Source organism: Triturus cristatus, chromosome 5_2 (genome assembly GCF_964204655.1).
Source record: "Triturus cristatus chromosome 5_2, aTriCri1.1, whole genome shotgun sequence".
NCBI lineage: Eukaryota > Metazoa > Chordata > Amphibia > Caudata > Salamandridae > Triturus > Triturus cristatus.
This window is the reverse complement of record NC_140588.1, coordinates 965,233,677-965,240,243: the sequence shown is the minus strand read 5'-3', so window position 1 is coordinate 965,240,243 and position 6,567 is coordinate 965,233,677. Positions and strand designations below refer to the sequence as shown.

The window sequence follows — 6,567 nt, the reverse complement described above, 5'->3', positions numbered from 1 at the left end:
AGTTAGCTGAGAATATGATTGGTTAATGGAATACTTGACAAACGCCTTCGATTGGACAGAATATATTTGTTTATACGCAAGAAGGTGACAGGCTGAATGCTTAATTTGATTGGTTGGCAGCCTACGGACCGGATAGGAAGCATTTTATGCTAATTAAGGAATTGGCCAGTGGGGAATGTGATTGGTTAACCAAACATTTAAAAATGAAATGGGTAATACACGCAGGCAAGCGGGGATACCGAAATGGCAGTGGAGGCTACTAGGAACTCATCGATGTAGATGCCAAGGTATGCTGATAAAATCGAGTATTCTGCTATAATTTGACAGTGTTTTGATAATTAGGTTCAGGAAGGAATATTGATTCTGTCCTTCCCTGTTATGTTGTTGTTTTTTAGACTTTCAATGGTACAGTGGTCTTTAGCACTAAGGACTCAATTTGTGGAGGATATAGAGAAGAGGAGAACGGATATAGATTTAGGTGAGGACAATTAATTTGTCATGAAGAATACAAATGTTAATGGTGATTTGGATAATAAAATAGGGGACTAATCAGTTATTATGCTTTATTCATTTAGAAAAGTTATCATTATATTTGGAGAAAGACCCTGATGAGACTGGATATTCAATGAAATTAGCATCCCTCCATGATTGATATTCCACCGTGACATTATTTAGGAGGTATGTGATAGGTTATTATATATAATTAAAATTAGAGACATTAGGGCCCAAATTAGATGGTCAATTGTAATAATGCTTAAGAGTAGTGGATATACTTTGTTCTGTGTCAGTTAATAGGAGAATCAGCTTTAAAACAATAGGGGTGAGACTGTATATTTTGAATACATGCTGCAAATCGTTATGTCACCCCTTTGTTTATTAACATTGTGTGACTGTGTTTTTGGGTAAATGCTTTATATTCTAGAGTGTTATTTAGGCAGGTTTTTTGTATTGTACATGTATAAAACAATATATATTTGATGTTAGTATGACTCTTGGAAATAGAGATGTATAATGTATGTACTAGTGATACTTTCTTTTCTATTCTTGCAGCCCTGATGAGGTCCCAAGGGGGACGAAACGCGTTGGCTGTGTTTATGTAAAATTTGTTTGGACTTCTAGAATGTATTGGAGCATCATATTGAAATCAATTTGAAAAGAATAAAGGAATCTATTTGGAAGAAACTTTTTGGACTACGAAAAACATTTTTCTTGGACTGCAATAATTGATTGTTTATTGACTACTTTCCCACTCCTTCCATTGATTGATATATTAGACATATTTACCTGCTGCTATTCTGGCAGGCTGCAAAACGAACACTGGCAAAGTCAATAGGTCTCAACTTTCTAATGTGTACACAAAGCATTTAGCTTTGCCAATGTTTGTCTGTAAAATGTTGCTTTAGAAACGTAAAAGAAAAAAACATTTGAAAATACTGGTGGGAAAGCAAACACCTATCTTATTGTATCTCACAAACTGTACATTGAGCTCAGTGTTTTCAATCTTTATACCTGAACAGAATTAAAAAAGAATAAGGAAATGTCAGAATGTAAAGGGAAACCCTTGTCAAGTTCTAATTTACTTTTCACGAGATTCAGCCATCCGTCTTCTACAATAGCCCAAGGAGCAGGTTTATGGACCCTCAGGTGAAGTGCCATGCCAGATATACCGTCAGTCTCAGATATCAGCTGAGTGAGTGCAGGAGATGGCCCTTACCCCAGCACTATAAAAGCCTTTGTGTGACAAAGCTTGCGCTTTCATGCAATATATGGAATGCAGACAATAAAGCAACAAGAACAACCCTTAAAATCTGATCTTTAGCCAAATATCCCTGTTGCTGTGCTTTTACGGACAAGCTTGGAGGGATGGGGAGCAACATACCACAAGGGTGTGGGAGGAGAGGATATTTGAGTGAGTGAAGCTGCATACAGGGGAGAGACCTAGAAAATATTTGTATATGAAAAAAGGAAAATAGTAGTTCCCTAAATGTTAGCAGTGGAATGATACAAGTCAGTCAATCAAATTGATTGTAAAGAGGCTATGCTCTTGGGGGAGGGGCACACAGAATAGGAGGAGAGCAAGTTATTGAATAAGAGTAACATTAAGCCAATCAATGGTAAGCAATGGGTGATGTGGAAGTCCACTTTAAGTGAACAATAGGTTTTTCACATCCAGACAGCGTGTGTTGTCGGGTGGACGAGACCTAACAATCACAACTGAGTTCTATGGCAAAAAAGATGTGCAAATGTTGCCATCTTTCTTCAGTTAATATGACAGGGCTGCCCAATAATGCCCCAGGTGAATTGCTAAAAATGTAAAGTAACCAAGAAGAAGTCCCTTAAAAAGGGCAGGTCTGAGCTATTGGGCAGATTTGAAAGTTGGACCTGGATTAGTGGAATGGCAAGAGTTACTACTATCCATTCAGCTTACGGGATTCAAGTATTATCAGGTACAATCATGGTGGGCAACTCAGAATTGGGTAGAGGAAGGGGAAGATGAATGGGTTGAACGGGTAATGAAGGTCGGTCCATTAAAAAAGGAGGTGATGATATGGTACTGTGACTTTCTCGAGTCTGAAGACAAGAAATACCCTGAGGTATCTACAGTATGGAAGGATGACATAATAGAGGGATACATACGACAACTATGGCAAGTATCTTTTAACACATTATACTCAGTGGTGAAAGCAGCGCCACTTAAGAGAAATCATTTGTTTATGATCCACAGGGCCAACTGGATCCCAAGCAAGCTGTCAAAGAATAGCCAGTCAAGACATTGGATGCCCAAAATGCAAGGCTATATGGGCAGATGACACACACATGTTTATTCACTGTCCAATATTGGCCTCCTATTGGGTTTCCGTAAGTAAGCTCATCAGCGATATATTAGGACATCATATGGAGGTAAGCCCCCGGCTTGTGTTTTTTGGGATTGACCCTGATTTGTATACTGCCAAGGGAAAGCTTGTTTTTTATCTGATTTAAGTGGCGAGGAGAGAGATATGCAGGCTTTGGAAATCATCAAACTCACCTCTTTTTAAAGATCTTCTCAAAAGCATTAACTTAAAGCCGATGGGCATAGCCTGTGATCCCCGGAGCCATGACAGAGTCTATAAATATTACACTGACTGGCAAACAACTTCTTGGTACGATGATTAAGCCATACAAGCTGTGTATTTAATGCTGGCGCGGCCAGATATGAACAGCAAAAATCTGTTGAGGGGTAGGTTCCCTTTTGCTGAGGGAATCTACGCAGGTAAGAAAGCGATGTTGTGATGGTGTGATGAAGGCAAAAAAGAAAAAGAAGCTCCTGGACGAGTTATTCACAATTAATTTTTTGAGTATTTTTAATCAATCTATGTGGGAGGTATCAGGTGAATCCAATTGTTAAATTCTTGAAATAACTCCATGAAATGGTGTAAGAGTCATGTATTGGTTGGGTGGATTTACCATTTACCAATAATAGCTATTCAATGAATTGTGATTTATATCCTGTGATTATTAGGTGATGGTTGTTCTTCTATGGCCCTTCACGATAATTTAGTGATTTTTGATATATTTGTGTGTTCATTCTATATGTAGTATTGAATATCCTTCTATATTGTATGAATATATTATTGATAATCTTCTATAGCACGCCTTATTATATTGATTAATTCGCAGGCGTTATTTCAAGAATACTGTTAGTGGTTGGATTCATTTGATGCCAACCACATAGATTGATTTAAAAAGTTTTTTTTAAAATGTGAATTACTCCTTCAGGAGCTTCTTATTTATCTTTCTTCAGTGGATGCTGGGGCTGTGTCATTTCACTGACACTAGGACCATAAAGGACTCAATCCTGACAGTCTGCGCTCCGTAAACCACCTTGTGGTAAAGGGATGGACACGAAGTGGGGGAGCAAGAAGGGATATTTAGGTCTAGGGGTGAGTGAAGGCAGGAATCTGAAAAGAACTGTTCTCAGCTGTTGTCACATTCCTGCTGATATACACTGGAGAGACAAAACATGGTTCGGTCTTGGTTACTGACTTGAGTATACTTGAATGTAACAAAGCTATTCCCGTTATTTGGCGCTTCATCCAAAGTTTATTGGCCAATGTCTGGCCACATTTGTCCCCTCCAACAGAATATGAGTGTCGGAGGCGGAGGGCCGCGTGCTCAGCCCAGTCTAGGTCTTGGTCAGCTAGATGGGCATGCAAAGCCATCAACTAACGCCATATTCTTGGTGCATCAGTGCGTTGGTGAATGCGTTCCAGTTCCCTGACCTGTGCAGAGTGACTTTTCTTTACGTAATTTGTTATTTGCAGCTGAGATGGCGATGAGTTCCCCCCTGATAACTGCCTTAAGTACCTCCCAAAGTGTCGCAGCTGAAATGTCTGGTGTGTTGTTGAGTGTGAGGTATTGTGAGATAGCAGTTTGGATCTGGGGTGTCACTGCAGGCGCTGTAGCATTGTTTCATGCAGGAGCTACGTCCAGCGTGGGGATTGTAGTGGTGCGAGATGCATTGAGAGCGTTACTGCAGAGTGGTCTGTGAGAGCCACTGGGAGAATCTCAATCTCTGTGACCGAGCTACGTATTTCCCTGGCACCCAGAAAATAATCTTATCTAGCGTAGGTCTTATGTGCTTGAGAAAAAAAGGTATACTCACGTTTCTCTGGATGGAATTCTCTCCATATGTCACAGAGTTCCATATACCTAACCCACTTATGGCCACGTTTTGATAGTGCTCCAGTTTGTCCATGTCGCTGTGTTGACCTATCTAAATTAGTGTTGAAGACCAGAGTAAAGTCCCCTCCTAATAGGATTTCTGTGTCTGTTGTAGAGAGTGCCTCACCCAGAGCTTTGTGGAGGAAGGTTTCTTGACCCTCATGAGGCATGTATAATGTTCCCACTATGAAGGTCCTTTCTCCTAATGTGATTCGGTATGAGAGTAGTCTGCCCCTCATTTCTGCCTCCTTGCATCCCACTGTCCCCTCAAAGGAGAATGCCGCCAAAATGACCACCCCTGGTGTCTTAGAGGACGTGGAAGAGAAACATTGATGTGGGAATGCCCAAGAGCGCCTCCGGTGGCAGTCACCCAATAGGAGGTAGTGTTTCCAGGAGCAAGCATATGTCCGCTCCGGAGTTCTCAAGGTAGGATAGGACTGCTTTGCATTTAACCGGATTGTTAAGGCCTTTTACATTCAGAGTTAGAATATTAAGAATTGGGTCTTGTATCACGTTTGAAAGTAGGGTAGGGAATGCTTATGTGGGTCTGTGTGTAACGACTGTGTGGCCCTGCTCTTAGGTGCCAAGTCGGCAGGAATGTCCTGCGAAATGTAAAATATGTTTAATGTGAACCTTTCTATAACTCCAGACCCAAAAAACCCCATCAAATTATACACAATGTTGTTAAACATTAGCAGCATGAGTTCCTGAGTCGAACTGTAGACTCCCAGGTCTGACGATCGAGATGGGGAACTCAAGTGTGGCCAGTGATCCTGCCCTCCACCCCCACCCGTCCGGCCTGCATGCATATTTAGTTGCTCATCTTTTCCGACGCCCTATGGATCATCCATCTTGGCCAGCTTCTCCGGAATGGACCTGAGTGCCACCTGCTGGCCCTTTGCTATCTCTGCTGGGTCTGGGCATGTTGTCCCCTTCCGCACTCCACATCTCTTCCCATGATTTCTATGGATGATTGTGTGAGAGGGAAGGCGTTGATGACTGTCCCTCTGGATCAGGTTCAATGCCGAGGATCAGTCTCGGTCAGTGAGCGTAACAGGTAGAGTCTGCCTTCCAGACGAATTATAATGTAAAAGGGATGACCCCAAGCATAGGCCACCCCTCTGTTTCATAGATGTTGCATGACTGGCCTGAACTCTCTATGCCGCTGCAGTGTTATCGCTGCCAGATCTTGGAAAAGTGTAGGTGTCTGGTCTCGAAAGCTGATGTATTTCTTCTTTTAGGAGGAAGTCTTGCAGATAGACCAGGATGTCTGCTGGAGGGGGCCCCCTCTGGTTGCGCCCCCCCACTCAGTGGGCGTGGTCAATTTTGATGACAGTCTCAGGAGGTGACCCTAGGATATAGCCAAAGAGGTCTACGACATAGGCAAACATATCCTCACCTTGAGCTTTGGTTGCCACTCCTCAAATTCGTATGTTATGTCATCTTGATCTGTTTTCGAGATATTTGGTATGTGCTTGGAGATCCAGTTGATGCTCATTGAGTCGCAGGACCTCCTGCTGGAGGGAGTTCATCTCTTCCTCCCGGCTGTCTCCACGCTCTTCTACAATTGCAACTCGGACCCTCAGTGAATCCAGATCCCTTGTGACTTCCCTGATCTCCTGTGAGAGGTCATGCTTGACTGCTTGTAAGTCATTTCTAAGGGAGGTGAAAGACTCCAGGAAAGCCCGGGTCACTGGTTCCTCAGTTGTAACATTTTCTTGGGCTTGCTCTGGTCCCCGACGAGCGTCCTCGTGGTTCCAGCGAGCTTGTCCTTGATTGTGTGAACTTTCTTGTTACGGGCAGATGTCAAGATACCATTGCCACTGCTGATTGCTCCAGCCTGTTCTATGGTGCTGAATGTGT

The 6,567-nt window shown here is 42.4% G+C and overlaps 1 long non-coding RNA gene across 1 annotated transcript; it reads left to right on the top strand.

Moving 5' to 3' along the window:
* The first annotated feature begins 234 nt into the window (after positions 1-234).
* Positions 235-1,836, top strand: LOC146829484 (uncharacterized). The gene is made up of 4 exons (XR_014961993.1): positions 235-287; positions 396-478; positions 576-678; positions 1,051-1,836. It is a non-coding gene; the product is annotated as an uncharacterized LOC146829484 (long non-coding RNA).
* The last annotated feature ends 4,731 nt before the right edge of the window (positions 1,837-6,567 follow it).